Raw genomic sequence first — 16,164 nt, 5'->3', positions numbered from 1 at the left:
TGAGACGATCAGTTACACCAGACTAGCACCCATCCTAATAATTCCATTTAAATTTGACCCCCCCATAAAGCCCCAACTTTCAAAGAAGCTAATCCTGTGAGGGAGTGACAATTGGGACATCAATATGTTTTTTCAGAGGAGCTCAGCAACAAGCTGGCCCTGGAGACAGCAGTTGGCCATTAGAAGTCTCTGGGATTGTGTGGCATTCTTTAGTCCAGAATGTCACTTCTGTAAGGATTTTGTTCTCATCTGACTGGGAAGATGATGCACCCAGGCATACAGAAACTGACATTTAAAATGTTCCAGACAGATATGAGAATTACCCAGTCTAAATGTCTAAATAATATTGTTTTATGCTTTAGCCAAAATATCACTCTAAAAAAAATGGGTCACAGACATCAGGTGTAAATTATTTTTAAGATTCATTGTTTTAGCGTTTTCATTAATTTATTTTGTATTTAAAGAATGTTCACATCATTTTAGCACATTCTTTTCCCTCTTCAATTCCTCTAGACCCCTTCCACCTACTTCCTCATCCACCCAACTTCGTCTTTCTCTGTCTCTTTTTCTCCTTTCCTCTCTCATTTCCTCCCTCTACCTTTTTGAGAGTTCATAGCACTGATTTTCAGAGTGGTTGTACCAGTTGTAATCCCATCAGCTGCAAAAAAAAAAAAAAATTTCCCCAAATCTTCCCCATCATTTGTTGTCAGAGTCTTAGACATTCTGACTTCAGTAAGGTGAAATCTCAAAGTAGTTTTCAAATGCACTCCATTAATTTCTAAGGGTGTTGAACACTTTTTAAGATGTTTCTTAGCCATTTCATTTCTTCTTTTGAGAACTCTCTGTTGAGTTCCATGGGACATTTTTATTTTGGTCATGTGTTCTCTTGAATCATTGTTTTTTGCGTACGTTATGTATTATGGATATTGATCCTCTGCCAGGTGTATAGCTGGCAAAGAGCCTTTCCCATTTTGTGGGATTCCTATTTACTTGGTTGATTTCTCTTTGCGCTACAGAAGCTTTTTAGTTTTATGGGGTACCATTGATCAATTGTTGGTGTTCATTCTTGAGAGAATGAATTCCTATATATATGACTTGTAGGGTACTGCCTCTGTTTTTGAGACCTACCATATGACCCAGATATCTTGCCTCTTGTCATATTCTCAAAGGACTCAACATCCTATTTTACTTGCTCACCTATGTACATTTCCACTCCATTCACAATAGTTAGGAAAAAGAGACAAATGCCCTTCAACTTTGGAATGTACAATGAAATGTGGCATATATACACAATAGACTGCTACTTGGCAGTTTTACAAAAATGAAAATTTCAGGTAAGAGGGTAGAACTAGAAAATATTATATCAAGTGAAGTAAATCAGATCCAGAAGGACAAACACTGCAATATGCCTTCTCTTTGTTGGTCCTAGCTCCAAACCTTCAGATGTATCATACAACCTAGAATAACCACAAATAACAGGAAAGGGATCATGTTGAAGAGGTTTCCAGCAAGGAGAGCTCCAGAGAGGGTAATAACAGGATACCAGTGCTACAGAGAAGGAAATTGGACAAGCAGGGAGGGAGCAGAGACTTACTTGGGTAGCATGAGAGAGAGAGAGGGAAGGGAGGAAAGATAAATAACTCTAGGGAAGTTTGAAAAGGCCACAAGGACTCATATAATTTTATGTTTACTTACAATTGCATGCATATAAGCATATTATATACACACATATAAAATATATATTGGGGTGACAATGCTTCTTCCAAAAGCAACAGCTTATTTAACAAAAATTTCAGTGCCACCTGTGGGTCACCTCCTTTTGAGTTGTTGATCAAAGGAGTACAAGAGATCCCACAAACAGTGTAGGATATTGTTGTGGCTCTTGGTTTCTGTTCTGAATAATTTTATGACAACTTGAACCAAGCTAAAATCATCTGAGAGAAGGGAACCTCAATTCAGAAAATGCCAACATAAAATTGAGCTGTAGGCAAGCCAGTAGGGTAGCAGTTCTTAACTTGTGGTTCACAAACCCTTTGGGGGGGGTCATATATATCCAGCATATTAGATATTTAGATTATGATTCATAACAGTACCTCAATTACAGTAATGAAGTAGCAGCAAAATAATTTTATGGTTGGGGGTCACCACAACATGAAGAACTGTAACATAGTAAACCTAAGCCAACTACTAGTGGCTAGTGAGTCCAAGGGCCCTGGGGGTAACTTACAACAGAAGAAGTAAAAAAAAAAATGTAATAGGCAAAAGATCACATCATCTGCTTTGAGATTGTGTCTTTTCTATATGACAGGGAAGAGGTACCTGTGAGATCACACCAATATGGTTACCTAAACAAGACCTGAAAATTTACAATATGAATTGAATGCTAACATGGATGGAGAAATCTCACAATGTCTCACCTCCAGATAAAAGGCTACAGGCAATCGATGGCTTCTAGAAAATGGAGAATCAGTTTTATACATAACAAGCCCTTGATATGTTATTCAATCTGAAGTGGACAGCCGTATACACATTTACATATAAGCAACACTAAATTAACTGAGCAGGCTGTGTTTATACATATATGTGTGTAAATATATGTAACATTAATATTCAAGAATAAGAGGCAATGAATTTGAGAAGGCAGGAGTTGGGTGGAGAAAAGGAAGGGGAAATTATGTAAATGCAGCACTTATTGTAGTGGTTTGAATATGCTTGGCACTGGGAGTGACACTCTTAGGAGGTGTGGTCTTGTTGGAGGAAGTGTGTCAGTGTGGGAGTGGGCCTTGCTCCTACGCTCAAGCTCTACTCAGTGCAGAAGAGAGCTTCTCCTAGGTGCCTTCAGAAAAGTTTCCCCCTGGCTGCCTTTAGATCAAGATGTAGAACCCTTGGCTCCTCCAGCCCCACGTCTGTCTGGATGGTGCCATACTTCCTACCATGATGATAATGGACTGAACCTCTGAAACTGTCAGTCAACCCCTATTAACTGTTATTCTTTATAAGAGTTGCCTTGGTCATGGTGTCCCTTCACAGCAATGGAAACCCTGACTGGGACACTTATATATGAGATTTTCAGAAATATGTAAAATATTTAAATGATTTATTTTTATTTTTCATTATGCTATGTATGTGTTTGTGTGTGAGTATGTTCACTTGTGAGTAAGAGTGCCTGTTGAGTCCAGAAGAGGGCATCAGATTCTCTGGAAATGGAATAATAGGTGGTTACGAGCTGTCCCACTTAGGTCCTGGGAACTGGACTTGGATTCTCAGCAAGAGCAGTATGTGCTTTTAACCACCGAGCCATCCCCTCACCTCCAGATAAAAAAATTCTCGTGTTGGGTTGTTTCTTTATATTATTAAAACTGAGCCCTAACTCTAGATTTGTTTAGTTATGACTAAGGCTGGAAATGATCACCACTAGGTAGACAAGACGGTGTATGCCTGGAACCCCAGCTGCTCGACAGGCTGAAGACAGAGGACCACTTGGGATTACAAATTCAAGACCAGCCTAGGCAACAAGAAGCCTATGCCAAAAATAAATAAATAAGGCTAGTGAGATAGAATACTTGATAAATATTTGCCTTAAAATCATAGAGATTTGACTCAAGCCACATAACCCATATTAGAGAAAGAATCGAGGTACAGTATTGTGTACCTATAACCCCAGCTTTCCAGATAGACAGGATGCTGGGGGCTTTCTGGTCAGCCTTCCTAGCCTACATGATGAACCCCAGGCCAAAAAGAGAACTTCTCAAAAAGCAAAGTAGAAAGCGCCTCTGGGAAATATTCCTACATGTACGCATGTACCTTACATATACTCATGTACTCACAATACACAAATGCAATTAATTAATTAGTTAAATAGTTAATTAATTGAAAAGAACAGAGGCATTCCCAGTTCCTAAACTTACCCTAGGCTTCAAAATACCTACTCAATGTCTAGAAAAAGCCTTTGTATTTCTTCCTTTTTTGAACTTAAATCCAATTGCCAGAAGTCTGCTTTGCTTCATTTACTATTTCCAGAACCAACCGAAGAGAGAGATCTTTCAGCTGGATGTTGCGTAATTCCTCAGTATTCACTACAAATGATGGAATTTACCATCCTTTCTCTTAACAAGGACGGAGAAAGCTCTGGCTGGAGTTTTAAAACTGAATTAGGTCTGTCCCCAAGATCAGAGACAGACTTTTAAAGTAGTCAGTGTTTGCCTCACAGAGCCGTGGGATTTCATCCCTGAAGAAATCAAGAATGGTATTATGAACCATACAAAGTGGGAACAGTGTTGCTGCTCTGGAGGGGATAGACAAAGCTTCTGAAGCATAGAGTTTATGAGATGGCCACAGCTTCAGATGTGGCTACATCATTTAAATTGTGTAGACAGTATGGATACTCATGTCTAGAATAGAAAGTGACACTTAAAACATTTCAGGCTGTTATAGGAAAAAAACAGTACTTTTTCTTCTTGTTCTAATGAAAGAACATCAGTAAATAAATATGCCACTCGTAAATGCCCAGATAAAACGTCAGTAAGCGTGCTGCTGAATGCAGTGTTCTTGTTACACACAGCAAGTAATTGGGACTGGCCTCAATACCAAATATATTTCCTAAGCTTTCTTCAGATGGTTTCACAACTGCATCATTATGGTTACCTTGAGCTAGATAATTATTTGTTATAAGCAGTTGTCCTGTGCATTACAGTTGTTTATCAGTATCTCTGGTATCTGCTCACTCGGGGATAACATCAGTTCTCTCCTAGTTGTGATATTTCTCTGGTCTTTTCCCTCCCAGGGACCAATAGCTTTGTATAGTGATGACTTCAACCACTGAAATGTTAAGGAAAGAGCAGCAGAGATCAAAGCACCTCCAAACGGCCCCTGACTCCCATTCGAAAGTCTGTTGGAAGATAAATTCTCATGCAACGGGTTAATCTGATTGATCTGGTTAGTCTGGATAAATAAAGCAGTTTCTGCTCTGGAAATTAGAGAGCAGTTTTCGGAAACCTCTTGTTTGGAGCAGGAATTAGTTAAGAAGCCACATGTCAAGAATCAGCTGTAGGTTGAACTTGGAAGTACACACAAGTAACTCCAGTTTAAAACAAGGTAACTGTAAATTACATCTCTGAAAGAAAAGTTTTCCCCAATATAAGTGTTGGATTTTGGAGGGCAAAGGTTTCCCCAGTGGAAGTGTTGCAGTTCTGAAGGGAAAGGTATCCTGGCAGTCAGGAGTCAAGGAATACCACAAAGTTACACTGCACAGCACATTGTATAGAGATTTATTGGGAAAGACACATGAGGGTGGTTGTCTCTGTTTGGGTGAGAAGCAGCAGAGAACTGAGAAGGAGACAGGCTTTGTATAGATTTTCTGTAAAGACATTTCTAGGAAGGGCTAACTGAGGAGAAAAGTCTTTCTCCCAGAGTGGGTGGCACCTTCTTTTCTGATGACAGTCAGAGACAAAGAGGTCTGAAGAAAATCAGTGCTCTTTGCAGTGCTTCACACCTCTCTGGGACTGCATCTGTCCAGTTGTTGCTGCCTTAATTGCACCATTCCTCACTGACATCAGAAGCCAGCTTCTTTGGCCTCTTGATGTAGACAAAGATCAAGGGCTCTCCAGGAATCCTCCCAGCCTTCAATATCATATTAGGGCCATGGAGGCATCCAGACTCACATCTATACTCTCTTAAAAAGGCAGCTTTGCTGTCTATTGGGACAGCTTCAGTTATCCTGGGTTATAGAAACACTCATAATGCCAAACAACGGGTAAAGTCTTCCCCAGTGCCAAGATCTAGCCAAACCAGAAGCCAGGAAGCTGTGTGGTTTTCCTCTTGCCTTCACAAGATCTTTAGGGAGTGACAAAAAGAAGTGCAGCCTATGCACACTGTGTTCAGAAGTTCCTAGACTCTGAGAGTCGACATGTAGGTGGAGATCCCATCATCTGGGCTCTTGGCCAACTGCAGTGGGATAATTCAAGCCTACAGCCTCAGAAGGCTCCTTCTCAAGAACCTGCATATGCTTTGTTGTGCTGAGAAATATATCAAGTCAGCAAAAGGAAGGTTTCTGTACCTTTTCAATGTCTCTGTAGAGATTTAATCTCTATAAATAAGATCCTCTGTGAACTGCCTTGACCCAGCTTTCTTGTAGAAGACTCACCATCCATAGCATCTGCATCCCTAACCAAATCATCCAAATTACAATTGTACTTGCCTCTTTAAAGAGATTAAAGTAAGCACTCCCACATCCAGGGCAGCATTATTGACAATCGCCAGGCACTGAATCAAGATATAAAGATGTAAGTGTCAGATGAAGAGAATGAAAGAGAAAATCTATAGTAAGAGTCTCCTCAACACTAGAAAGACAGAAATTCAGTATCCATGTTAACATGAATGAACCCGGAACATTTGTTAAATGAAATAAACCAGACTGAGAAAGACAAGCACCATGTGATCTTACTCAAACATGAAGTCTAACAAACCTGATTTTGTGGAAGTATAGAAAGGGGGTCACCAGGGCTGAGGGCTGGAGGTTGGAGAATATTGACTGATGTCACAAAATTCATCAGAACAATTTTCAAGATCCATTATACAGAATACTGATTGCAATAAATAATAATGCATATTTCGACTCTGTTAAAAGAGTACACTTGAAATGTATTTACCATACAAAAGTATATGAGATGATATTTGTGTTAACAAACTTGACTTGATCATTCTTAAAATATAAATGTATTTAAAAATAAATTACTATTGTTGTTATCTAATGAAAAAATTGAAGATTAGTTATTTCAAAATAAGCAAAGCATTTTCTCATAACTCTTTTTTTCTCATTTTAAAAGTTCTTTTTGCATTTTGTTGTTGTTTGAGATGAGGGCCTCTGTGTTGCCCAGGTTGGTCTTGAACACCTATGTTCAAGGAATCTTCCCACCTCAGCCTCAGTAGTGCTGGAATTACACCTGTGCATCACCAACAACTTAAGGTTTAGTTTTTTGAGCAGATGGTCAACTAGTTTATCTAAAAGTTCAGAAAATGGGAAAGAATGAATAAACTATGTAGATGAATATTCTCCCTTCCTTCTCTGATATGAAGGTACCGATTGTCTGCCTTAGTGACAAATAACGTCACTAATTCTTCATGTGTATGCCCTTCCAGAGAGATTTTACAGATACAAAAGCAGTTTGGGTCTAGAAAAAAAAGGACAATTATTTTCCTCATTTTTTAAAATTATGGATTGTGTCATGATTTCATATGACTTCCCTGCTCGGGGATTATGGTAAATTTCTTTGTATTGACATAATTTTAATATATGTGCTGTTGAAGTCACCACTTTTCCCACTTTTTATACAAATAATTGTACGGTAGTCACTGTTCTATTCCTGTGGTGAGTCAGTACAACCAAAACAACTATTATGAAACAAAGCATTTCATTGGGGGCTTGCTTACAATTCCACTATCACCATGGTAGGAAGCATGGTGGCAAAAAGGTTCTGGAGCAGTAGCTGAAAGCTACATCCTGATCCCTAGGCAGAGAGAGAGAGAGAGAGAGAGAGAGAGAGAGAGAGAGAGAGAGAGAGAGAGAGAGAGAGAGACTCTGTCCTGGCATGGGCTTTTGAAATACCAAAACCTACCTCTAGTGACACACTTCCTACAACAAGGCTACACCATCTGATCCTTCTAATCCTTTCAAATAGTGCTATCTGTAGTGACTAAGCATTCAAATATACAAGTTTATTGGGACCATTTTTATTCAAACCACAATAGATGGTATATGTGAAAGAAACCATACATATAGGAAGACCTTTACCTTTTCTAAATGCCAACTAATAGACTGGCAACAATCTCTTGTAGGCTCCAGAAGAACTTACTTCGATGAGATTGCTATTGCCATAATTATATTCCACTGAAGGTCAGAGACATTGTTTTGAATATATTATAAAAATTTGGACCCTCTCCATAGATAAAGAAGCATATATGTAGATGATACCAAAAAACTGCATAAGAAAGTTGTATTATAGAATGCCAAACAATCCAAAGTTCAGAGCAATTAGTTTGCTGAAATTCATATACTTATAAAACAGTAGGATTGTGATCTAACTCCAAAGTTCACTCTCTACCCTGGCATAGGAGATCTGATGTTTCCTCCTTCTCGTCTATGAATTATTCTCACTAGATCGCCTTACTGAGGAAGTGGAAAAACACAGTAGGTGGTATCAGTTCGCCATCTCTTAGAGTTTCCCATGCTCACACAGCTTGGAGAAATCTAATGCTCTGCTACGTCACAATGTACTGTTTGGTGAGCCAGTCTTATCCTGTTAAGGTACAACAGTTAACACAAGAAGTGAAACAGGACTGAAAGTAAGGGATCCTGAAAATAAGACACAGTTGTCTTGTAAGCTTAGACTTTTCAAACATATTTTAATAAGGGTTCTCAATGCTTCAATCCCCCTTCTAGCCCACTGTTCAAAGGTAGGGGAAAAAGATGGTAAATAGGACAAGGGGACATGGACCTGTTAGAGGTAGAACTTTGGGGGACAATCCCAATCTCCATTTGTCAGGATATCAGCAATCCAGTTCAGTAGGATAGCAAATAGGAATCAGCAGTGGTGGTTGATCCAGCAGAAATGTCCAGTCCTCCTCCAAATTAACATGCATCACTGTGCTGTGCCTCTCAATGAAGTGAAGATGCAAGGCCATAAAGCATTACAAGGCTAGCACACCATCACTGTCTGTTGAGTCCTATTAACTTTTTCCAAATATCAAGTGTTTTCTCATGGGTCTTGCCTTAGCAAAACATTATATGAGTCTGCAAAACATCCTGTGAGTCTGCATCACATGACCCAACCAGAAATTTCCCCATCATTGCCTTGTTGATCTCAAATTCTTATATGTAGGAATTAAAAAATAAAACCAAAACAGTAATTCCTTCCTATAAGATAGCTGATAACCCAAATTTCCTCGAAAAAAATCAAAGGAAAATTGGGAGATAGGAAATGTGTGGATTCCAGGGCCTTTTTGGCCAGCTAATGGAGTCAAAAAGCGGAGTTTCAGTGAGCTGGCTAGTTTTATGTCAACTCAACAAAACTAGAGCCATCAGAGAGGATTCATTCTTCTCATACTGAATGTATTTTTCAGTGAAATTTCAGAATGGGAAATACATTCTTTTTGTTTCAATCTTTTAGGGTAACATACAAAGTAGTGACTTCCATTATGGTATTTTCATACATATGCATCATTATACTCTGTTCTTTTAAATTAGGACTTAAACATGGGATGTGTTTGTTTGTTTGGTTGGTTGGTTTTTCTTATAAATTGTGAATGTCTATAAAATTATATTAGTTACTTTTCCAAGTTTTACATTTGTGTTCTTTTTTCCATTAATGGATTACTTAATTCACTTCACATTTTGATTGAAGCTTCCCTCCCTCCTTCCCTCCCAGTCTTACTTTCACAAATCCCTCCTCCCACTATCCCCTCTTCTTCTCCTGTGAGAAGATTAAGCCCTGCTTAGGTACCACACAGCCCTGAGACATCAAGTTAAAGCAGGACTAAGTGAATCCTCTCCCACTGAGGCCCAACCAAGCAGCCCAGCTAGGGGAAGCAAATCCAATGCCAGGCAACAGAGTCAGAGACAGCCCCTGCTCCAATTGTTATGGGACCTACATAAAGACCAAACTATACATTTGCTCCAAATATGTAGGGGACCTACAACCTACATTCAGCTCCTGCATGATCTTTGGTTAGTGGCTCAGTATCTCTGAGCCCCCATGGGCACAGGTTATTTGACTCTGTAGATCTTCTTGTGGTGTCCTTGACTCCTCTGGCTTGCTCAATCCTATCTCCTACTCTTCCACAGGACTCCCTGAGCTCTGTTTAATGTTTGTCTGTGGGTCTCTGTATCTGTTTGCATCAGCTGCTGGAGGAAGCCTCTCAGAAGACAGTTGTGCTAGACTTCTGTCTGCAAGCATAGCAGAGTATAATTAATAGTGTCAGGGGTTGGCTCTCTCCCATGGGATGGGTCGCAAGTTAGCCAGTCATTGGTTGACTATTCCCTCAGTCTCTGTTCCATCTTTATCCTGGGGCATTTTGTAGGCAGGACAAATTTTGAGTTGAAGGTTTTGTGGGTGGGTTGATGTCCCCCTCTTTCCACTAGGAGTCCTGCCTGTCTACAGAAGGTGGCTGCTTCAGTCTCTATATCCCCTGCTGGTAGGAATTTCCACTGCGGTCACTCCCATAGACTCCCAGTAGCTTCCCCTATCCCAATAGGACAAAATGGCAGCCTATATACTAGGAAAAGATCTTTACCAACCCTACATCTGAAAGAGGACTAATATCCTAAATATATAAAGAACTCAAGAGATTAGACACAAACAAATCAAATGTGGTACAGAACTAAACAGAGAATTCTCAACAGAGGAATCTCTAATGGCCGAGAAGCACTTAATCATCAGGGAAATGCAAACAAAAACAAGTCTGAGAGTCTATCTTACACAGGTCAAAATAACTAAGATAAAAAACTCAAGTGACGGCACATGCTGGCAAGGGGAACACTCCCCCCTGGTGGGAGTGCAAACTTATACAATCACTTTGGAAAACAATTTGGAGGTTTCTCAGAAAATTGGGAGTAGATCCACCCCAAGACCCAGGTATATCACTCCTGGGCATATACAGAAATGTTGCCCTCACTATACCACAAGGACACTTGCTCAACTATGTTCATAGTAGCTTTATTCATAATAGCCAGAAACTGGAAACAACCTAGATGTCCCTCAATGCAACAATGGATAAAGAAAATGATAGAATAGAATATTATTCATCTATTAAAAACAAAAGGCATTATGAAATTTTTAGGCAAATTTTTGGAACTAGAAAATAGCATCCTGAGTGAGGTAACCTGGACCCAAATGGATGACATGTACTCACTTGTAAGTGGATATTAGCCACAAAGTACAAGATGCCCACACTACAAGCCTCAGACCTAAAGAAACATTTATATTCTTAAGGAAGCTTCTACTCTTTTTTTGTGGCTATTGTGAAGTTTTGGGGCATTGAAACTATTTGAGTTCATAAAATGAGTTAGAATCATTTCCACTTTTTAAATTCTAGTAAGAATTTGTTTCATTCTTCTATTTCTGTTTTAAATGTTTCAAGAGTTCACTGGGGAAACCATCTGGCCTGGGGTGGGATGGCTGTTACTTTCTGATTAATTTTTAAATAGATGAAAGTCTAATTAGAAGGTACCCATTCATCTGAAAAAGCCTTTTTTTTAAATTTATTTTTATTAGAAAATTCATACAATATATTTTATCATATTCTTGCCCCTCTCCTAACTCCTTCCAGATCTTTTCGGCCTCTTTATCCACCCAACCTCATGCTCTTCTGCAAAAAAAACAAAACAACCCCCCCAAAACTAACTAAATTAAATTAAACTAAAAAAATCAGACAAAAAATAACAAGACTAAACAAAACAAAAAACACACATGCAAAAATCCAGAATCTGTTTTGTGTTGGCCAACTACTCCTGGGCAGGGGGTACACATGGAATGTAGGTGATATATCCAGTGTCATTCCACTAGAGGAAGCAGATTTCCCCAACCCCAGCAGGGATTAATTGAAATAGCTTCTTAGTTAGGGTTGAGACTGTGTGTCACTTCCCTTCTTCAGTGCTGAGATTCTGCCTGCTTTGATCCTGTGCAGGCCTTATGAATGCTGAAGTGGTGAAAATTTTTATAACAGAGACAATTTTCTGAAGTTTAGTAGAATCTTCAGTGATATTTGACTTTTCATACAAGACAGTGGTCATTTATATTCATATTCTCTCTCGTTAATCTTCCTGTAGATTTTCCGATTTTATTAGATTTTTCAAAGAACCAATTTAGATTTACTGACTTCCTCCATTTTATAATGTTTTCCATTTAATTCCCCTTATTTTTAATCTTTTCTCATTTTAGTTCTTCTACAGTAGTATAAATATAATTAAAACCACAACTAACCACATCATAGTACAAATTGTAGTAGGAGAAATACAGAATATATATCTCAGTCATACAAAAGGAAGAGAGAAATAAGAGAATGAGAAACAGAAGAGACATAGTTAGAAAACAAATATAAGAAGATAAATATAATGAAAATGTGAGGAATTATAATTTATACTACTGTGTTTTATAATGTCTCCTGACTCTATGGCTTCATAACATCAATCAGTCTCAGACGTGAAAACTCTCATCCCTTGAAATTCTACGTCATCTGCTTTCTTTCCCAGGATTTCCCGTCTATGTGTGTTTGGTCTCACCACTTACACCATCTGTTTCCAGCACTTTTTTCTTTTGTATTTTCTATAGATTAAAAAAACAATAAATGAACACAAGTTCCTCATGCTTCAAACTGTGTGTTTTATGTTTGTCCATTTTTTCAATGGCTACATATTTCTTCAGACAGCATTTACATGCTGTGAAGCCATTTATTATATTTTTAATTTCACACATGGGGGAGGGATTGTTTCCGGTTCCAGGTTATAGAATACAGAGGAGAGTTTTTATTCCTCAGATGAGCGTGAGATGCAGCTTTTCTCTGCAGCACTGTGAGCAAGCTCTCTTTGGCAACTTTACCTCTTAGCCACCTCCTTGTTATCCATGGATGCCTAAATGGCATAGATTGAATCATTTTCTGCAGGACTTGGGGAAAATCAAAACTTTGCTGCCTCTGTAATCCTAGAACTCCCCTTTCTGTCTGCCCAGCCATGAGGAACTGATGACAACCCTGCTCATATTATGTCACTTAGAAGTCATTTTCTGCTTCGTTTCTCAGGCTCTGAGTCCCTGATGCTTAATGATAAAAACAAAACAAAACAAAACAAAACAAAACAAAAAGAAACAAAAACAAAACAAACAAACAAACAAAAACCTCTTGAAGGGAACAGAAATCTAGAACAGGGCACTCACCTCAGTGAGTCTCCCTTCTCTCCAGACTTTCCCCAGCTCTGGCTCGCTACAGACCTCTCAATAGCTGACAAATGTCCCTTTTTGTATTAAAATTTCCAGGGTTTGTTTGTGTTCTGTTTTTGTTTCTGCAGTGGGACGTGTAGGTGGCTGCACTTTAGCCCATCATCATCCCAAGCAGAGTTGAGTCAAGTGTGGTCTTTACAACTCACAAGTATCATGCTACAGGATCCTGTGGAGCACAGGCTCGCTGTCTGGAGAGCAGCTGCAGATCAGCAGACCCATGAAATCCTGAACAGTATGGGAAGTTAAAATGACAACAACCTCCAAAGGGTTACACACCACCACTGTAGAGCATCCACACATACTTAGTTTGTCATCCACAATCATCCACTTAGTATCAAATAGAAATTTATGTGCATTAAATAGCCTAATTATCTGTATTAAACACCTAATTTATTAATATAATATGATGCCTTCAGGAAATATTAGGATCTAAATCCTGGATTCCAATTCAGTGACTTTTTTTTCTTTTATGTTTCCTTTACTATCACTAAAAAGCATTATTATGTCATCGGTCTTTCTAGAACTTGAATCGAGCACCTTTCTGGAGAGGTAATTTCCACTGAGAATACAACTCCACAACTAAGTCTTTCCTATGGAACTTTCAGCAGCATGGTAACCAGGCTGCACTGACCAATGTGTCTGAGGTGGCACTGTCTCTTTGGCCGATCATGTGAGAGTTATTTTATAGAATCGAACTAAGTTTTCTTCTCACAACTTGTGATAATACTTCCTTTGCATTTTTCTATGGATCCACTTTAACCTCTGCTGACCTCTCATTATAGACAAGCACCAGACAGTTTGAGTTTCTAGTGAGCCTGTCTTTACCTCTTTCCATGCTTGGGAAACACTGAATAGGATTAGGTTCTGGGGCTGTCAATCTACTGAAAGCCAGCAGATACCATTCCTTTGCACCACCCCAAAAAGGGGCAGCCAAAAGCCAAAATGAGGAAGAGATTTCCACAGTCGTGTCCTGGGGAAATTTGTATTCTAGAGAACACTGCAAGGAGCAAAGGTCCTTTCCTCAGGATTGAAACTGCCCAACTGTAATGTCATCTGTGTTGCCTGTCCCTGACCACTCTTCCTTTCCAGGGCCACTGAATCCAGCTAATGACCAGCTGCAGCCTTGTTTCAGGCAAATTCACCCTTCTCACTCACCTCCTCCTGGTCTTCTACAAAATGCCTGCCTGCCAGGCCCACCCCTACCACACACAAATCACCAGAGTGTAACCTCAGTGGACCTCAACTGAACCAGGACACAAAGGGGATACAGTGCACCGGGACTCTGCCTGGTACATAGTAGCTATTCAAATATAGATAGGAATTATGGTGGTTTGAATATGCTTGGCCCAGGGAGTGGCATTATTTGGAGATGTGGCCTTCTTGGAGTAGGTGTGGCCTTGTTGTAGAAAGTATGTCACTGTGGGGCTAGGAAGTGAGACCCTCCCCCCAACCACATAGGAGCCAGTCTTCTAGCAGCCTTCAGATGAAGAGGTAGAACTCTCAACTCCTAGTAGGCCATGCCTGCCTGGACACTGCTATGTTCCCACCTTGATAATAATGGACTGAACCAATGAACCTGTAAGTCAGCCCCAATTATATTTTGTCCTTATAAGAGTTGCCTTGGTGTCTGCTCACAGCAGTAAAACCTTAACTAAGACAGGAATAAATGAAATAGCACTTGGAATGTACAAGCAGAAAGAGCAGGAGTTTGAGGTCATCCTTGACTACACAAGTTCAAGAGCAGCCTAGAACACAGGAAACCCTGTCTAGAAATAAAATAAAACAAAAATGAGTGAAACACATAAACAAACGTGAGAGCATGTTGGGGAGAAAGCAAAATTCAGGAGCTTAGCTAACTGACCAGCAGCTCCTACCCTCCTCGTTATCCCTAAACCTCTCTGCTGAAGAGCTTCCAGACCTGTGTGTTCTCCTATAACTTAGTGCCATGGCTACCTAGGGATTTCAAGACCCTAATTGCTGGGACTGGCTTTTGACTTCTCTCTGACTGGTTCTCTTGCCTTGACTTTGCCCAAGGCTTACTCTGTCCTTTCAGTAATGATTCTCTAGAAAAGTAGTCCTGAAACACAAAGCGTATCCTGCAGATTCTCTCATTTCTCTGGAGGTTTCCCCATGTGGCTTTCCCCAGTAGATCTGTAGACAAACATTCACAGTCCATTAGGGACCTGAAATAATAAGAGCCTTAATTAATTTGTATCAGAAACCCCACTGGGTCTACTCAGAACAGATCATGACAACAGATAGTAGAGATTCCAAGATGAATTGAATATGAAGCTTACTTTTAGAAATGTACTGCTTTTATTCCACATCTGAATTTGTCTGCATTTTTTTTTTTTTTTTGGTTGCAAGAAACAAATGGATTTTCCCTTAACTTATATAATTGAACTGTGGAAATTCATGGCCTGAAGGTCAACTGATCCCAGGGGCAGGGCTTGACTGAGGTTCCAGGCAGCTCCTATCCCAGCCTCTCCGCCTGTCAGCTTTCTTCTCCTAGTCTTCCTCAAGCCTCAAGTATCATGACAGCCCCAGGCTCATCCCACCCCACTGTGTCACCAGAAATAACAAAGGAATAATGATCCCCGGAAACATTCCAACTGCCCACCCTAGCCTAGTATCGCCAGTGGGATGGGAAGCGTAACCGACTCAGCTTGGACCAGAGCCCATTTCTGACCAATCAGCAATGATGAGAAGACTGAGAACAGGGTGGAGTTTATTCAGTCTGTGCACCTAGCAGCGCAGCACGCTTAGCAGAGCAAGCAGTGACTACTCACTACTGTCCTCATAAATTCTAGTTCCTTCCACATGTGGAACATTACAAGATACCTACATTTTCTAAAAGGACCTGCTTATTTTTCAGGATGTTAACATTTCTAAACTCTCTATGGATGTGTCTGATGCAAAGAATAGACTGGACCTATCCGGCTGTCCATCTGGCTACGGCCCTCCTGGCTGAGGGTACACCACTGGTAGAGTCAGATCTCAGTGTTCTGACCTTGAGGAAAAAACACAATCAGCAAGTGTACTTAGCTCTGCTGAGTGAAGGTCTTTCTTGCCCCACACCCCACACAAGCCTCGCAGTGACCTGTGGAGTCTGGTGTAATCAACTGTTAGCTTTCCCAGGTCAGATGCTGTGGACCAGGTTCTTACTCTAGAAACTGGG

This window comes from Arvicanthis niloticus, chromosome 5 (genome assembly GCF_011762505.2).
Source record: "Arvicanthis niloticus isolate mArvNil1 chromosome 5, mArvNil1.pat.X, whole genome shotgun sequence".
Taxonomy (NCBI): domain Eukaryota; kingdom Metazoa; phylum Chordata; class Mammalia; order Rodentia; family Muridae; genus Arvicanthis; species Arvicanthis niloticus.
The sequence above is the reverse complement of the archived record's forward strand: the minus strand, read 5'-3'. Positions refer to the sequence as shown.